The sequence below is a fragment of the Phascolarctos cinereus genome, unplaced genomic scaffold (genome assembly GCF_003287225.1).
Source record: "Phascolarctos cinereus isolate Bilbo 61053 unplaced genomic scaffold, phaCin_HiC Scaffold_2;HRSCAF=192, whole genome shotgun sequence".
NCBI lineage: Eukaryota > Metazoa > Chordata > Mammalia > Diprotodontia > Phascolarctidae > Phascolarctos > Phascolarctos cinereus.
Genome location: NW_027555625.1, coordinates 25,476,534 through 25,495,691, shown reverse-complemented (window position 1 = coordinate 25,495,691; position 19,158 = coordinate 25,476,534). Strand labels below are relative to the sequence as shown.

Below are 19,158 nucleotides of genomic sequence, written 5' to 3'. Positions count from 1 at the left end.
CCCCCTCCTCAGTTCTCTCTCTCTCTCTCTCTCTCTCTCTCTCTCTCTCTCTCTCTCTCTCTCTCTCTCTCTCTCTCTCTCTCTCTCTCTCTCTCCTCTCCTCTCCTCTCCTCTCCTCCTCCTCCTCCCCTCCCCCTCTCCCCCTGTCTGTGTGTGTGTCTGTCTCTTTCTGTCTGTGTGTCTGTGTGTGTGTGTGTGTGTGTGTGTCTCCCTCTGTATGTGTGTCTGTCTGCCTGGGTGTGTTTGTGTGTGTCTCTCTCTGTGTATGTGTGTCTGTCTATCTCTGTCCCTCTCTCTCTCTCTCTCTGTGTCTGTCTGTCTCTCGCTGTCCCTCTCTCTTTGTGTCTGTCTCTCTCACAAAACCTAAGGAGGCCGGTAATTTGGTGGGAAGGAATATGGTTCCCGCCCTTCCCCTGGAGAGTGCCACGGAGGCCTAAGATGTGGCCTCTTTTAATTCCAGCCTGCTTTGGGGCTGCCTTTCCTCTCTTCATCCTCTCCAGTCACCACAAAACACACACTTTAGGCCTGGGAAATAGAGGTCTCAGTACAATGAACAGGATGGGTGAAGGAGGCGAGACTTCTAATGAAGTGTTAATCTGAGGCATGCCATCCCATCCCCCCATCCTCCTTTCTCTCAGGGTCACACACATGGGGCCAGAGCAAACCATCCTGTTGGAAGAGGACACCTTCGGCTGTGGCATGACTCCTTTGCCCAGACCCCTGCTTCCTGAGCCCCCCAGACCAAGCTGGGCCTCTTTGGGCTGAGAGCCGAGCAGGCATTTCTGATGTCTTCTATAGACATTGCTCAATCTCTGGTCCCCATGCCTGTACACACGCTGTCCCCAAATCTTGAATGTACTCCCTTTTCATCTCCCCTTTCTGGAAGCTAGCCCCAGCCTGCCTTTCCAACCTTATTACATATTAATTTCCTTTTCATCCTCTCTGGTCCAGGTAAACGGCCCTTCTGGCCGTTCCTCCCTTACATTTCCCATCTCCACCCCTTTGCACTAGCTGTGTATTCCACCCTTGACTCCGCCTTCTTAGAGTCCCTTATTTCCCCTCAGAATTCAGCTCAAGTGTCACCATCTACACGAAGCCCACCCTGGTTCCCACCATCCTCCGCCACAGATGCTAGTGTGATTTCCCTGGCTAAAATGTATCTTTGCATGTGTATGGCATATGCCTCATAGAATGTCAGCTTCCTTGGGAATCCAGACTGTTTTATATTTTCAACATCGTATCCTCAACATCAAGACAGGTGGTGCAGTGGATAGAGCACTGAGCCCTGAGTCAGGAAGACCTGAATTCAAATCCAGACTCAGACGTTTACTAGCTGTGTGCCCCTGGGCCAGTCACTTCACCCTGTTTGCCTCAGTTTCCTGATCTGTAAAATGAACTGGAGAAGGAAATGGCAAACCACTCCAGTATCTTTGCCAAAAAAATCCCAACTGGGGTGACAAAGAGTTGGACACAACTGAAACGATTCAACAACAATTCTCAGCAGTGCCTGGCACACAGTCGGCGATTAATAAATGCTTGCTACTTGGTGGCTTGAAACCCCTAGCGCCTTTTGAGGCTCAGTTCACGGGCTGCTTCCAGTGAAAGGCCTTTCCAGATGCCTCCAGGACATTAGCACGCTGCCCACTGAAATTACTTGGTAATCATTTTGTAATCCATCAACAAGCCTGTACTGAGCTACTACTGTTTGCCAGGCCTTGCGCCAGGCACACACAGTATTTCTTGAATGGAAGCAAAGTGGTTTCTCCAAGGCCAGCCCAGCATCCAAAAGAGACTCTCCCCTCCCCGCAAGGACTGATCCCTGATGCCACTCACTGCTCAGGGAGTTTAGGGATTTGGAACATGTCCCCACCCTATGAGAACTCTGGCAGGGAGCATCACACTGTCTCTTGGGATCTGAGCAGAGTTACCATCACAGAGCTTGGCAGCTGCGCAGGACCCAAGGGGTTGAGAATGACCCTCCTGGAGGAGGAATGAATGTGTCTTCGAAGAGAGAGCTAGTGCATCTGCTCAGCCCCCAGGGTCTGCAGCCTCAGCCCCTCCCTGCTGTGACCATAGCCTTAAAAGGAGCCAGGATGTGGGAGCTGGGCATTTGAGCACCCACAGCCTGTACCGCCAGTCAAACAGGGGGACCGTCAGCCCTCTCAGCCCAGCAGATCCCCAAGGCAAAGGCTTTGTCCCCTCTGTCAGTCCAAGGACTCATCAGAACGATCCAAAGCTCAACACAGGAGGGCCTTAGCATCACCCAGGCAGCTGCTACAGGCTTGAGGACCGGCATTATCTGCAGAGGGCTCCAAAGTGCACTCAAATAAGCTCTGACCTCTTCAAGCTGCTCTTCTTCAGGTGTCCCTTCTCCTAGGTCCTTAGCTCCCCACCCCGCCAAGTCAGGCAAAGAATATGATGAATCTGGTTCCTAGCTCTGTGTCCTTGACCCCATCTCCCTCTCTTCTCCCTCGTCTCCCTTTCCTTCCTTCCCCACTTTTCTTTATGTCCCTCTCCCCCCTCCTGATTCTCTCCCTTCCCACTGTCTCTCCTCCCTCCTCTCTCTCTTCCTCTCCCTTCTGTCTGTCTCTCTCCCCCTCCCTCCCTCTCTCTCCTCCTTCTATCTGTCTCTCTCTCTCCCCCTCCCTCCTTCCTTCTCTCTCCCTGTTTCTCTCCCTCTCGCCACATTTTCCCCTTTCTTCCCCCTCCCCCTTCTCTATCACTTCTCTTTTTTAACCCCCACCTCCCCCCCCAACAAAGCATCCCATGCAGCCTCCTCCTTCTGCATAATATTCTTCAGAGACCAAAGACTTTTCTTCCTGTCTCCCAGGTACTAAATTTAGAGAAGAGGATGTGGACAGTGGGGAAGAGATGACGAGGGGTGGGGGGGGGAGGGAACAGTAATGCTACCGGATATTTTCACAATCTGGGGAGGGAAAGGCCCTCATCCCAACACTTTCAAACCCCCTCACTCTCAGCTCCCTGCCCCTCTGATGCAGCTGCCGGATGTAACCCTGTCAGGTTTATAAACACTCACAGCGTGCCCAGGCGGGCACCATGCCAGCTGCTAAGCAGTACGCTGACGCAACCAGGGCCACCAGAGAAGCGGAGGCGTCCGGCAACGTGGCGCTCACTTCCTGCCCCAACCCCAAACACATACACGTGGCCCGTCAGGAAACCCTGCCGCACCAGCCGCCGGCCTGGGTGCCGATGACCAGCCTTCAGGCGAGCCTCGCAGGGACACGGCACAGCCTCCTACCACCTACCCCAGTGCCTGCTTGGCTTGGGTGACACGCACAGTTTGTACATCAGGGTGCTTCGGCCGTGAAACCAGAGGATCTCGGTTCAAATCCCACCTGGGATGCTTACGCCCTATGTGGTGCTCAGCAAGTCACGAAACCTCCCTGAGCCTGTTTCCTCCTTTGTAAAATAAGGACATCAGACCAGACGGTCTCTGAGGTCCCCTCCAGACTCAGGATCCTATAAAAATCTTTCTCTTATACTACTCCTGGCTAGTCTACCCGCTTCCAGCTCCACTCCCCACCTTAGCCCACAGAGCAATGGAAAAAGCATTCTCTCTGCTGTTAATCAATCAGTCAGTGCCAGCTATGTGCCAAGCACTGTGCTAAATGCTGAGAGTACAAAAAGAAGCAGAAGACAGTCCCTGCCCTCAAGGAGTTTATGATCTAACAGAAGAGACAACACGCAAACAAATACACACAAACAAGCTACATCCAAAATAAATGGGAGATAATCAACAGAAGAGGGCAGTAGAATTAAGAGGACTAGGAAAAGGCTTCCTGCAGAACATGGGATTTTAGTTGGGACTTCAAGGAAGCCAGGGAGGTAAGTGGTTAGAGCAAGGAAAGACAGCATTCCAGGCACAGGGGACAGTCAGAGAAAATGTCTGCAGCTGACAGATGGACTGTTTTGTTTGTGGAACAGGCAGGAGGTTAGGGTCACTGGACGGAAGAGTAGATGTCAGGCAGCAAAGTGGTGCTAGTGTGGGTCCTTCCTTCTCGAAAAGGATCAATGACATCAGTATGTCGGGGTTAAGTTTCGGTGTGTCTGACTGTGGCTGATCAGACCAACAAAGCTCAAAAGGCTCTACCACAGCTCAGGCACAAGTAGGTCATGTAAACATTTGGGGTGGATTTCCTATATTTTGCACATCTCAAATTTATTTTGAGCTACTTCAACTCTGCTTTGCTCCTCTGATGAGGGCACGCCATGCTGGGCGGTTCTGTGCCAGTGTCTCCCATGTCATGCAGTCAATTCCAAAGTTTTTCAGAGAGACCTTAAGAGTGTACTTCTGACCATGTAAACACTTGCCCATAAAACAGTCTTTTTGGCAAGCCTACATTTGGCATTCAAACAATGTGGCCAGCCCATCAGAGTTGTGCTCTGCACTAGTTTGAATGCTTGGCAGCTTAGTTTGAGAAAGAACCTCAGCGTCTGCTACCTTATCCTGCCAGGTGACCTTCAGAATCTTCCTAAGACAATTCAAATGCAAGAGATTTGGTTTCCTGGCACGGCGCTGGTGGACTGTCCAGGCTTCACAGGCATACACCAATGAGGTCAGCACAATGGCTCTGTAGACGCTCGGTCTGGCAGTCAGTCTACTACCTTGTCTCTCCCACCATTTCCTCAGGCACCTCCCAATCACTGAGCTAGCTCTGGTAATGCGTGCATCAACCTCATCATCGATGTGTACGTCCCTGGAAAGTACACTACCAAGCTAAGTGAACTTCTCCACAGCATTCAAGACTTCTCCATTTGCTGGTGGTTCCATCTATGGATGGTGTGGTGGTGGCTACTGGAGTGCCTGTGTTTTCTCGGTGTTAACTGTCAGGCCAAAATTAGCCCAAGCAGCAGAGAATCGATGCACACTTTGTGGCATCTCAGCCTCAGAGGCTGCACTGAGTGCACAATCAGCTCTGAACAAAAAGTCACACACCAACACTGCCTCCAGTGCTTAACTCAGTGCACTTAACAGATGCCAGTTGACTGGATTGGCCATGAAGCCTTAAGAAATACTCACTGAATTAAATGGAATCATTTTGTCCAAGCTTCTCATTTCGCATGTGGATGAGTGAAGTCCAGAAAGTGTGAGGCATGCCCCAGGTCACACAGGGAAACAGCATGAGCAGGGACAGCATTTGAACCCACACCCTCTGACTCCACATGCAGAGGCCTCCACACTATAAAAAGCCTTGTTCGGGAATGAGAAGGCTGCCAGCTCTAAACGGTGAGTACAGATGGGGCTGTCTCCCTGTCTCCCTCCCTGCCCCCCAGCCCCTCACCCTAGCTTGCTTTGGGGACATAAATAAATAAATAAAATCAAAAGAACATCTGGCCGGCCCTCTGATCTGTATGCATGGCCAAGACAGAACGCTCTGTGCTAGCTTAGCAGATAAAGAAGCAAAAAAGGGAGGGGGGAGAAGGGAGGAGACAGCACAATGGCTCAGTAGGGAAGGAGGAACACGGGCAGATGGGGGCCTCTCTTCCCCCCCCCACCTCCACCCAGGCTTGGCACGGGTCACCCAGAAGCCATCATCTCATCTAGCCCCCTGCCTCAGCACCCACAGGACATCAAGCTCCATCTTCCCCTTCTCCCTTGATCAATCCAAGCCTGCCCCACCTCCCAGCAATAAGGGAACAAGACCCCTGCTGTTCCCTGCCCCCACCCCCAGGAAATGCTCCATGAGGGTAAGGCCTCCCCATGCAAGATTCAAGCATGATAACTCACACTCGTAGCACAATGAGGTTTTCAAAGCACTTTCCTGACAGTACATGAGTCCTCCAAAGTAGAGTAAGGGAGCATGATTAGTCCTACTTTCCAGATGAGGAAACTGAGGCACAGAGAGATTGGGTGATTTGCCCAGGGTCAAGAGCTATTAAGGCAGAGCTGAGATCTGAACTTAAGTCACTTGTGTCTCAGACATCTATGCCCCCCAGCCCCAAGCCAAGGCATAGCGTAAACCCTGACCCCACTGGCTCAGGCAGACTGGGAAAGCAGAGGCCATAGCAAGGCTGAGATGAATGGAAAAGGGAGAAGGGAGGAAGCCACCCACAGAGAGTAGTTCTCCTTGAAGAGGAGTTCAGGTGAGCCCAGGCTAGGTCAGCAATCCTTGGTCCCTGCCCTCTCCAAACACCATTTCCACATCTTATCCCATGAGATGAGTCAGCCCTGCATCACATGCAGCTGTGGTTGCTAAGATGACCCAGTGATTTGCTGACATTGATGGGAACTGGGCTACATGAGCACCAGGGCTATGCCCGCTCAAGGCCAACATCCTGGTATGGACAGGGCACCCCCACTGCTTGCCGTGACTCAGCTGAGTAAGTAGTCTGCCCGCAGCCATTCACACCCTCCCGCTTGACTCTCTCCCATAACCAGTGGGCTTATGGACCAGTGTAGGGGGCAGGATTAGGGCTCAAGAGTCAGTCTGCGGCAAAGGTTAAGGTTGAAGTCAGTCAATGGTCAGAGCCTGGGTTGGGAGTCAGTGGCCAGGGCCAGGATCAAGGGTCATTCTGTGGCTATGGGTAAGGGCAAGCTGTGTGACCAAGGATAAGACTCAACAGTCAGTCTGTGATCAAAATTAGGGGTCCCTCTTTAGTGAGTAAAGGTCAGTGGTTAGTCTGTGATGAGGGCTAGGTTAGTTTGCGGCCATGGCAAGGTTGTATGCGGCCAAGACTAAGGCTTAATTGTCCATCTGTGGCCAAGATTAGGGGTCAATCTTTAATGAGTTAGGATTAGGGGTCCATCTGTGGCCATAAGTAAGGTTAAGTGACCAGGCCTAGGGCACCAAACCATGGTCAAGGTTAAAGGTCAATCTAAAACCAGGGCTAGGGTCAGTCTTGTCTGCATATAGGGCTCCATTCAGTTTTTGATCAGAGTTAGGGACAGGAGTCAATCTATGGCTATAAATAAGGTTATTCTATATGACCAGGCCAATGGGAAGTCAGAGTTAAGGGTGACTATGGTGTGTCCAGAGCTAGGAGTCAGTCTGCAGCCAAGGCTAAGGCTGTTTGACCTGTATCAGGGATCTGGCCTGCGGCCAAGGACCTGGACAAGATACTAACGGCTCAGCATAGCTCAGCCCCTCTCAGAGACAGCTCTGCCAAGGGTTATTCTGCCAGCAGGCCCGGAGCATTGTATTTATTTCGTGAAGAAGGTACATATACAGCAATCTAAATACAATGCAACCTGGGGACAGGCCCACTCTCTACACATATACCCTGTCCCACTCTTTCCGGACCTTAGCACAGCCTAGGCCTCACAAGAGACACTTAATAAATAGTGAAAACTAGCCAGCCTCCAAACCTGGTCTGCACATTAGTCTAGCGGGCTCCATCTCACCTCTATACACACATAGTCCAACCTGAGGTCACTGGTTCCATTTCCCAGATGGGAAGAATGAGGGGAACAATGACCTCAAAGTAATGACTGACTCTAGGATACCCGGCTATCCATCTCACCCTGCAGGATTCAATGAACCAATCAACAAGCCTTTATGAAGCACCTAGTATGTGCCCATTTAAGCACTGATGCTCCCTGGCAATGGGAATGCTAGCTGGTATAGTAATAGTAAAAAAAAAAAAAGTTGTAGCCAAACCTGGGAGTCGGGAAGATCTGAATTCTAATCCTGCCTCAGACGTGTACTAGCTGTATGACTGAGGCAGTCACTTAACTGCTGCCTGCCTCAATTTCCTCAGCTGTAAAATAGGGATAATAATAGCACCTTAAAAAGATCACATGCCATAACACACATAAAGCACCCTGCAGACCCTCAAAGGCTGGAGAAATGCTAGCTATTATTATTAGTTCGTTCCTCTGGCACCCCTGAGAGTGAGGAATTTCCATGGCTTGGGGGACGAGGCAACATCTCCCGTCTTTAGGGTTTTCCAGGTAAGGCCACACCTCTGAGCCTGGACAAGCCTGGCTGGGAAGTCTAAGGCTCAGGCCTGGGGCTAATGCCATGGGTGCCCCAAGAGGCAGGCCAGGGAGAAATGCAGCGTGCTGACCCCAGCTGGGCACTTGCGGGGAAGGATTGAGTGTCCTCGTGGCCCCAAGGACAATGCCATCATTCTTCAGATTTTCAAAACACCCAGAAATCCTAGCCCGCCCGCCTCCTGCACTGGCCAGAGGGGTCCAGCCCCAGCAGACAATGGGCCTCCTGTGTTTGCAGGAATGAGGAGGCCTCCCTCCACTCCCCCACCACTCATGTACCCCCTCTCCACATCTATCCCTAGGGATGTGCTGAGTCAGCAAAGAACTCTGGGGGTCCCCCCCAGCCCTGCCCGACTGGCCTCTCGGCACCCATGGAACAAGGCAAGGCCTGGAGGAGAAGAGGAATAGATGGGTGGGAAAGGACAAAAGGGGACAGAGGGAACAGAAAGGAAAAGAAACAGAGAGAAAGGGAAAGGAGGGGGGAAAGGGGGTGGGGGAGGAAAAAGCAGAAAGAACAGAGAAGCGGGAAGAATAGTCTCAGGAGTCTAGGGGCTGGGTTCAAATCCCAAGTCTGATGCTAAGTACCACGTGACCTTGGGTGAAGCATTTAATGTCCCTGGGCGTCAGTTTCCAACAGTTAGAAAATGAGACGATTAGAATAATGACCTCACGGGTCCCTGCCAACTCTCAAGCTATGATCCAACGAGGAAAAGAGAAACAGAGAGGGAGAGGATGTAGAAGTTGGCTGCGGCAGCCCCTTTACCCTGCAGAGGAGGAAACGGAGGGAAGTGACTTGTCCACAGTCCCACGGCTAAGCCGAGCTGGGATTCCCAGAAATTACAGTACCAGTTAAAAAAAACAAAAACAAAAAGCCATACTAGGCACCCAAGAAGAAAATGAAAACTGACTTCAAGGGGACTTATCTTCCTGCCTCTGGGCTTTTGCCCATGCTGTGGCCTCTAGCTGGCATGCCTTCCCCACTTCACCTGTTATCACAGATTTGCCGATATTCCCCCTCTGGTCCCCAGCCCTTCTGTGAGAAGGATGTCATTATAACTGTCCTCCAAGGAGACAGAAGGAGAAGGGATTCTAATGTCTACCCTAGAGATCAAAGCTTCAATCACAGACTTCAACTGTCAATGCTAAGAGGGACCTTTTAGCCCAGAGTAAATCAAACGTTTGAAGTTTTTTTAATTCCCCTTAGTTTACAGATAAGGAAACTGAGATCCAGGCAAGGAGAAGGATTATATCTCAAGATCACAGCATCAGAGCCAGAAGGGACTTCAGACCCCAACCCCTTCACTTTACAGAGGAGCAAATGAGGGCCCAGAGAAGTTAGGTGACTTTCCCAAGGTCACTCAGCTAGTCAGTAGCAGATCGGGGACACCAGGCCAGATACAGCCTCTTCCCATTGGCTTACAAGACCCTTAGACTACGCAGGCTGGTCCCTTCTGAGTCACCAGCTTAGTGACAGTGAAGATGCTCTGGGACGGGAGATGTCAGGGGCTGGCAGAGAAGATGAACCCTGTGAGAGAGGGGCCCACCAAGGGGACCCTGGGTAGAGCTGCCTATATAGAAAGGCCCAGGGCAAGGACTACGAGGTAAGGTATGAGGAGAGTGGAACCTCCATCTCTGCCCTCGGCAGATGCCAGGACCAAAGCCCTGGTTAGGCCCCCCCAGAATCCCTCATTCCCTTTCATTCCCTTTCATTCCATTCATTCATTTTAAACTAAGGACAGTCATCTGTGTGTAGCCCATCTTAATGCCCCAAGCAGCTAGTGTCCTCCCTCCAAAAAAGACAATCTATTTTGTACAAACAGTGTGGACCAGAGCAGCACCACCTGTGGCCTGCAGCCCACCACACTGCCCAAGGCTGATGTGGGGACCACATTCAAATTTAACTCTTGAGTGTTGTCTTCCCCCAATGCCCCTGTCCTTGAGGACAGGGACTGTCTCTTTTTCTTATTTGCATTCCCAGAACTTAGCACAAGGCCTGGCACACAGTAGGCACTTTATAAATGTTTATTGAATTGAATTTACTGAAAATAAATTTTAAAACATAGATAACATTATTTTAAAACTAAGTCAACAAGTCGCCCACAAAAACCCTCAGATACGTTGTGGTGACTGCTGTTTCTAGGTAAGTTTGACAACAGAGGTTGAGAGATTTTTACTTCTAAACAGATTGGTTGGTTGGCTAGCTGGTGTCTTGCATGCCTGAAGAGGACCAAAATGTCCCATATCGGGGTCAACGTACGATGTGTCCGACTGTGGCTGATCAGACCGACACAAGCTTGGAACGTTCTCCCACGTGCTCATTCTGTCTGCCCCAGGGAACATAACCCCCCTGAGGGCAGGGGTTGATTCACTTCTGCCCAGACACTGGACCTGTGAGGTAACTGATTCAGGGGACTCCCATTCCCATGGAGATGAACACCTCCACACCTTCTAGTATGAGAAATGTTCCTGGGGCTTTGGGATCAAGTGACTTGCCCAGGCTCACACAGCCAGGAGGTACCAGAGTCAGGACTTGAACCCAGGCCTTCCTGATTCCATCTGGCTCTCTCTCCCCTAGGCCAAGCTGCCCAATAGATTCTATAAATCTCAGTCTGAGTCACTGAACCTACCAGGCCTCAGTATTCCCATCTATAAAATGAGTATAATCATACCTACTCTCCCTACCTCAGAAGACAATAAAGGTAAGAGATTTGAAAATGCAAGGAAGGTATATGGCTCCACGTGCTAGAGCATGCTGTACTCAGTATGCTTCAGCAAACATTGACTGACCTCCTTCTATGTACCAGGCCCTGTTCTAGGTGCTGGAGTTTTAAAGACAGATGAATTTATGGAGTCCCTGTCCTTACAGAGCTTATATTCAAACTTCAGGTCTGGGCCTGGCAGGCGTCCATAAAGCCCTGCGGCCTCTCACCCAGCACGTGCCCTCCCACCCCACATGTCCCTCCCGGAAATTCAATTGCCTCTTCCTAAAGTGAAGAGATCCAATTGTAAGGGGGCCACTTCTAATCTTTCCAGGTGGGCTTTTCTCTGCCTTCCTCAGACAGGAAAGGTTTAAGTCCAGGTAGTAGACCCTGAGCCCAAGGCTGCTGCTTCTACAGCAGCCCTTTTGGCCCAGCCATAAGGAAGGGAAAGAGTCAGAGTCAGGCCCAGGAAGGCCTGGGGGTCACTCTATCAACAGATGCAAAGTTTAGACATAAAAAAGAAAAAACAGAACAGTTGATGGGGTGAGTCAAGAGTAAAAAGGCCAATTCTAAAGCCAAGAGCTCCATGAGGATGCCCAGGCAGGTGAAAACAAGACTGCCAGCCAGGTAGAGGTTGCAAAGAGAAATGCCAAGGTCCTCTGGCTGTCTCATCCAGCCCCCGCTCCCCCCAGGCAGGGCTGCACCCATACTGACACAGACAGGATGCATCCCCAAGAACTGAGTTTCTTCATACCCTTCCCACCCACACCCCCCACTGCCTATCCTTTCAAGTTCAGGAGTTCTCCCTGAGAGCAGACCTAAATCCCTCCCCACCCTTGCAGTCCGAGTCCAATTAGCCTCAGAAGATATCTGAAGAAGGAAAAAAGTACTCTTCATTTTAACATTTAAGAAAGCTAGAGACTGACTCACTGACCTGACAGGCAAGACACAACGTCAACCCTTGGGGGACCTTAGGCTGACTGATGGGAAACACAACACAGGGAGCCCCTGGTCTGAGGGGGGAGACACAGGCCCTGCCCCCAGAGAGCCCCCAGTCTGATGGGGAGAAAAGACATACACCAGGAACCTCCCCAAACCATATGATCTTGTACTTGCTGGCCCGGCCCTGCAAATATCCTCGTCATTTCCTCTGACTGTTTCCTGTCTTCCTTACTATCCTGAAATCTCCCCAAGGACAAAGACCAAGCCCCATTCCTTGCTCTCCCTCCATGGTGCCTAGAGCAGGGCTTTCCCCCTTTTTGGAGGCAGAGGACCAAGTCAGGCATCCTACACATGCCACTTGCCATGGCTGAATAACCTTGAGCAAGCCATTTCCTTGCTCCATGCCTCAGTCTCCCCTTCTGTAAAATAAGAGGGTAGCACTCCATGGTCTGGAAGGCTCCTTTCAGCTCTAAAAGTCTCTGTCTATGTAAAGCCCTCCTCGACTGTTAAAGCGCTATATCCAGGCAAGCTATAATTATTCTTAGTATTCATCACCTGTATTCAGTGCTCATTTGCTAATTAGTCCAAAGCTGGCCTCCAAACCACAACAGCAGGATGGTGAAACCACCACCCAGAAGATAAAGAAGGACCCAGATAGACCCTTACCCCTGAGGCCAAAGAAGTCAGAGCCTAAGACCATGAACTGCTCAAGTTAGAAAAGGCAAGACAGATCTGACCTCAGTCACTTACCAGCTGCTCAAAACTGCTCAAGTCACTTAACCTGTTTGCCTGTTTTCTCATCTGCAAAATGGGGGTAATAATAGCACCCACCTCCCAGGGTTGTTTTGTGAGGATCAAATGAGATATTTGTAAAGGGACTACTACATTCATGCTTATTCCTTTCCCCCTCCTGACAGAACAAGAAAATATTTCAGATGGGGAAAAAACAATTGGGGAAGGCGGAGAGATTGGTAGTCTAGGGGACAGGTCAAACATACTGAGTCCCACCAGGGAAGTGAGCTGGCCAGTCCTGGCCCCCATGAGGGTTCTGGCAACACAACCTTGGAGGTGATGGGTCTACCACAGTGGACTGCCCCATGTCCAGGCCACAGTTGCTGTGGAAAGAAAACACGGACTGCCTGCTCCACCCAATGTCTGCACCTTGAGACAAAAGTTCGGTTGGCCCCATGCTAGTTACAGCTCTACTCTGAGATCCAACGCAGATGTCAATCGTCTGTTAAGTCATGGGGAGTTACCTAAAGCACCCAGAGGCTCAGAATTCACAGAGGGCCACATGGCTAACAGCACCAGAGGCCAAACTGAACCCAGGTCTTCTGAACTCCAAGCCAAGCTTACCTGCTCCCCTACCACGTGAGGAGGGAGAAGAGGATGCAAGGCACTGAGGAAGCCCCTTGGGACGAGGTCAGAGTCCTACAGGATGGAACTAGGAGCTAGCAAGCACTTCTCTAGGAAGGAGGGGCTATTATTATCCCCACTTTACAATAAGGGAAACTGAGGCCAGAGATACAAAGTGTCTTCCCCAGGTTCCCACCGTAAGCACCAAGGTCAGCAACTGAACCCAGATCCTCTGACTCCGGGGCCACAGCCCTTTCCCCTGGCACCATAGGCTTATGACTATTTTTTCTAATTGGAGCCTATATTTGAGTCCTATCTTTCCTGATACGACTGAGCCAAGGCTGGGTCTCCTCCTTCCCTGGTCTCCCCAACACATACAGCCTGGGCTGGGGGCTGAATGCACAGGAGACAAAGCCCAGTCCTGCCCTCTCCTACCTCGGGCACTCCTGCAGGGCCCCAAGCTCTCCTCCTCTAGGCCCCAGCCCAAGCGCTAAGCTCCATGAAGCATCTTTGCCCTGATCTGTCCAGACAGGGCCCCACGTCCCACCCTCCCCAACCTGATCCATCTCTCCTGGCCCAAATTTTCCTCCAGCCTACATGTAGGCTATGGCAAAGGCCTACATCTCCCCTCTGGCTTCTATCTCATCCTTTACATGTATCCTGATCCCCCTTATTACATGCCCACCTCCTCGAGGGCAGAGTGCCAGCACTCCAGTGGGCACTTGCCCAGTTTAGTGCTGTTAACTGCATCTGCCCCTCATGATCTCACACAGCGTCAAGGCTGGATGTCACTTTGAAAATCATTGAATCTGACTTCCTCAACGTACAGAAGAGGTCACCAGGGGATCCAGCAGCATGGTACAAATCTGACCCAGATCTGGAGCCTGGGAGCCTGGGTTTGAATCCCACCTCTATTTACTGCTGTGTGACTCTGGACTATGGCTCTCCTCTCCTCTCTCCAACTGTAAAAGGCAGGGACTCTACAGTGCCTTCCAAGCTCTGGATCATAGATCAAGAGGGACCTCTTTAGAACAGGAATGTTTAACCTGGGGTCCATGGACACACACCCTCCCCACCCCTCCACAGATAGATTTCAAGGGGAAAAAAAACGACACCTTTCTTTCAATATAATTGTCTCCCTTTGTAACCTTATACATTTTGCATTTAAAAACACGATTCTAAGAAGAGGTCTCCAGGCTGCACCTGACAGATGGCCAGAGCAGGCCAGGACACAACAAACGGTAAGAACTCCCCTGCTCTAGACTGAGCCTCAGAGAGGGAAATGACTTGTCCAAGGTGATGCATTCAGGGGATCTCTAACCCAGTGCATTGTCTCCCAGCTCTCTTCTTCCACCCTCCCTCTGACTTCCTTGCTTTCCTCTTACATTCCTCCTTTCTCCTCTTTTTTTCTTACTGCCTTAGCACTAACAACCAACTCTTCTTGCCCTCCTGCCCCCAATGCCCTCTGACACCAGCCCACCCCTCCTCCTCTGCACTGCCCTTGGCAAGGAGGCTCCACGTCCCCCCCAAACTGAAGGCCAGAGACAGAGTGCAGCCTGAGCAACCTGGAATCTCTAGCTCTGCCCATTTGGGGAGACTCAGCCTGATCCCCAAGGAGGCTGAAGTTCTTGTTCCATATCAGTCTTCATCTCCCTGGCACCATGCCCAGCACTGACATTTCTGAAGTGGTTTAAATCTGCCAAGTGCCTTACCTACCCTGGCGCACAGAGGCCTCACCGCCACCTGCAAGGGTTGGCACCAGAGAGGGCAGATGACTCGCCCACAGTCTAACAGCTTATAAGAGTTAACCTCAGGACTTCCTGACTCTCAGCCCAGCCACACAGCCCTGGGGGAAGCTAACATTTGGTGGATTGAAAGGCAAACAGCCAGAGCTTGGGTCCTAGCGCCAGCTGACCTGGAGCAAGCCCTCCCTGGGCCCTGGCTTCCTTATCTGCAAAGGAGAGAGAGGGAGATGCCAAATTCTGTAAGGCCTGCAGTGATTTTTCATCCTCCTGCCCATGGGTTGTTGACAAGTGGGCAGTCTATCCCCGCTTTGGCCTCCCAGATCAGCCAGAATGACTCCACTCCCCAAACCAGCCAGGACCCAGTTCAACCTCTCATTCACCTTCCCCCAGGGACATCTTCTGAGGCAGCGACTCTGGACTCAGGTCTATTCTTTAGCCCCCTCCCCTCCTGCCCCACCTTACTGCTAGGTGGATTGTCTTCCCCAAACTCAACAGCATCCAACCCTACCCAAGCTGCAGGACCCAGAAGGCACTTCGAAGTGTCCAAGGGCCGTGGAGGGGAGGGGAAGCCTCACACCTCCAGTGTCCATGAAGTCCTGGAGGGAGCAGTTCCAACCAGGCTTTTGGTAGAGGAAGTGGAAAGAAGAAAAGGAAGAGGGGAGTCCGAGCCCATTTGGAGCCATCATTTCTGAGGGACAGGGTATGGCTCCCAGAGTCCTCAGCTGTTCGGTCCCCAGTACTCCCAGGAAACAAAGAACAATAAAAACTGCTAATCCATTACAGACTTTCATACCTCCATATAAATACCAAGTCAATACTCTGCTCCAATACTCCAAGTCAAAGACACAGCTCTGGTGATGTCACTGCCCTGATCAAAACATTTCCTTCAATGATTCCCTACAGCTTGAAGGAATAGGGCAGTTAGGCAGCTAGGTGGAGAACGAGATGGAGTATTGTCGGGCTTGGAGTCAGGAAGATCTGAGTTCTAATCCTGCCTCTGAAACTTCCTGGTGGTGAGACCCTTGTCACTAACCACTCTCAGCCTCAGTTTTCTCATCTGTCTCTCAGGGGGTTCTTGTGATGGAACAGGATCTTCTACTTAAGATCTTCTACAAGATCTTCTCAGATCTTAAAGCAGCTCAGTATGATGGATGGACATGGAGTCATGAAGACGTGAGTTCAAGCTACTCATGCCTGTCTGAGATTCTTACTAGTTGGGTGACCCTGAACAAGTCATTTAATCTCTATTTGCCTCAGTTTTCTCAACTGTTAAATTAACTGTAGTTCCCATTTCTTAGGGTTGTCACGGGGATCAAATGATATTTTAAATAGAGATATATAGATAGAAAGATAGTTACAAACCTTAGAGTCACATATAAATTCATGCTATCATTTTAGACTGAGCTTTTAAAGACCTCAGGATTGAAGGAGCTACCACTCCTTCTCCCTACTCCACACACACCCCCCCCATCTGAATCCTTACTGTCTCTGTTTTTCCTGATGTCTAACCTGAATCCCTGGGAGTAGACAGTTCAAGTCCCGGTATTTTCTTTGTTCTGTCTGCAGGGCCGCCTGCTGTTGCTGGAAGACTGTTATTAGAAGACCTTCCCAGTCTTCCCCTCCCCATCTTCCAGAGATCCCCTGCCAACAGCTCCAGGCTAGCTGCTAAAGGGTCAGGAAAAACAACCCACTCAGCATTTTCCACCAAACCTTTCATAATCACTTAACAAGAATTTTTGCTTATGAAAAACACAGAGTATTCAGTTCCCTTTTTGTCTACCCCCTCCCCTCCTGACTCCAGCTTAAAGTGTCTGCTCCATCAAAAGCCTCCAGCCAGAAAGATCTTATCCCCAAAACCATACTCGTGATCATAGCATCAATCAACCCACCCGATGGTCTGTCCATCTAGACGAGTCCCACCTGCCTGAACTACTTCCTGTCGTGACCTTGGACGAGTGGCCTCGCTTCTCTCTGGGCCTTGGTCTTTTCATCTGTAAAATGGCAAGATTGGACGAGATGATCTCTGATATCCCATCCAGCTGTTGATCCATGATCCCATGGTCCTTTCCCATCCCCAATTCCCTGGAAGTCTAACTTTCCCAGACCCAGAATCACTGATCCCCGTAACCACAAAAGACTCTAGTCCAGTCTTTAATTGACCAAGAATCCCCTCTCCAATATTCCCAACAAACGGTCATCAGGACCTTTCTCAAAGGCTTCCTGTGACCCAGCTCTTGATAATGGGTGATAGACCCAGGGAGCAGAATGAAACCTACGTATTTTTGGACATGGGCAGCATGAGAATTTGTTTTGCTTCACTATGCATATTTGTAACAAGAAGGTTTTATTTTTCCACTGGAGAAGAGGAAGGTAAGAGAGAGAGAGAAGAGAGAGAGAGAGAGAGAGAGAGAGAGAGGAGAGAGAGAGAGAGAGACAGAGAGAGAGACAGAGAGAGAGACAGAGAGAGAGAGAGAGAGAGAGAGAGAGAGAGAGAGAGACAGAGAGACAGAGAGACAGAGAGACAGAGAGACAGAGAGAGAGAATAGGTATTTGTTAATATTTTTAAATTTTTTTATTTAAAAGACCTTAAGTAAGGGAAAATCCACTACCTCCCCAGGCAGCCCATTTCATAGGAGCATAGATCTTAGAGCTGGAAGTTAACCTAGAGTTAACTAATTCATTTTACCCATAAGCAAACTGAGGCTCATTAGTTGAATGACTTACCCAGGGTCACACAGCTAGTAAACATCTAAGAGAAGGCTCAAAGCCAAGTCTTCCTTGACTCCAAGATCAGCACCCTATTCACTATACCATGCTTCAATAGCTCTCATTGTTAGTAAATGTTTCCTTTCACCAAACAGAATCAATGGGTCACAATGGAAAGCGGGCAGGGAGACAGAAGACCTAGGTTCAGATCTTAATTCTGCCACTTGCTACCGAACAACCCTGGCAAATCATTTCACCTTTTCAGGTTTTTATTTCATTTGTTAAAAAAAAAAAAAGTGGATAGGACCAGATGGTCTCTAAGGGCCCACCTAGATCTAAACTAGGCTCGAATGACTTAAAGATTTTAACAGCACAAGTCTCATTTTACTCTCTTAACAGCCCTGTGGACAAGGCAGGAAAGGTATTAGCCCTATTTTACAGATGGAGAAACTGAGGCTTAGAGAGGTTCTAATTAGCCTAAAATTATAATAAACCACAACTCACCCTCTCAGTAGCCTGTGACTATTTATTCTATCTCATTGCCATTCTCTGGTTCTTCTGAAAGTTTCTTAAAACTAAAAACATTAGGTCTTGTTCTTTCCTTGTTCTAAGTTCCAGTCCCCAACTGAACTCTGGGTTTCCCCAGTACAAAGGTCACATCTTCTCTATCTTCTACCTCTCCCACAGGCCCCCAGGACAAGGCTGGGCACACATACGGAGGAAACAATTGCTTAATAACATGGAAAAAATAAAGAGATTGGACATGACTGGGAGAGGACCACCCAGGGGGATTTGAGAATCATGGCAGTCAACAGAGAGAAGGCAAGGTAGAGTGATCACCTCTTGTTTTGATTCTGATTGCTCAGCCAACGACAATGATCTTGGGATTGGACAGGACAGAACAAAAGTGAATGGTAGCAGAGCAGCTAGGTGGCACAGTGGATAGATTCTGGCTTTGGAGTCAGAAAGACCTGAGTTCAAAACTGGCCTCAGACACTTGACATTTACTAGCTGTGTGACCTTGGGCAAGTCACTTAACCCCAACTGCCTAAGCAAAACTAATAATAATAATAATAATAAATGGTAGAGAGTTGATACTCAAGTTGTCGATGAACTCAAGTCATCAGGACCGAAAGAGCTACATTCTCAGACTCTTAGTAAATAAGCTCATATTTACTTACCTCTTCAAGGTTTGACAAGAAATGTGTATGTGTTATCTCTTTGGATCCTCATAACAACCTGCAAGGTAGATGCTATTATTATTCCCACTTTCCAGATGAGGAAACTGAAGCAAACAGAAGTTAAGTGACTTGCCCAGAGTCACATAGCAAACAAGTATCTGAGGCAGGATTTGAACTCAAGTCTTCCTGACTCCAAATCCAGCACCAAGTCACCTGTCTATCTATGCACTTAGCACATGTGATTGCTAAGCCATCATCAGTGGCCTTTGAAAGATGTGGAGAACAAGAGAGATGCCTCAGGATTAGATAATGGCAAATGTCTTGGTCTGCAAAAAGGAAGCATGATGTCTGCCTATTAAAAACCAGTGATCCTACCTTCGCTCCAAGCAAAATTCTCTAGTATATTATTAAAAGGGCTGATCAATGAGCATACATGAAAGGTTGCGGACATCACAAGGAGCCAGCATGGCATCACCAAGAACGGACCAGGCCAGGCTGACCTCCCTTCCTTGTCTCACGAGGCTCCCAGACCAGAAGATGAAGACGATGCTGTAGATACTGTTTCCCTACATTTT

At 49.7% G+C, this 19,158-nt stretch overlaps 1 protein-coding gene across 3 annotated transcripts in view; it reads right to left on the bottom strand.

Annotated features, from left to right (window-relative positions):
- Positions 1-19,158, bottom strand: part of SMOX (spermine oxidase) — a 79,133-nt gene that overhangs the window by 21,755 nt on the left and 38,220 nt on the right. The window contains exon 1 of one of the 3 annotated variants that reach the window (XM_021001104.2): positions 16,206-16,340. The exons of the other annotated variants lie outside the window; for them this stretch is intronic. The gene's annotated coding sequence lies outside the window, so the exon portion shown is untranslated. Of the gene's footprint in view, positions 1-16,205; positions 16,341-19,158 lie in introns of those variants that run through there. 3 annotated transcript variants of the gene reach the window in all.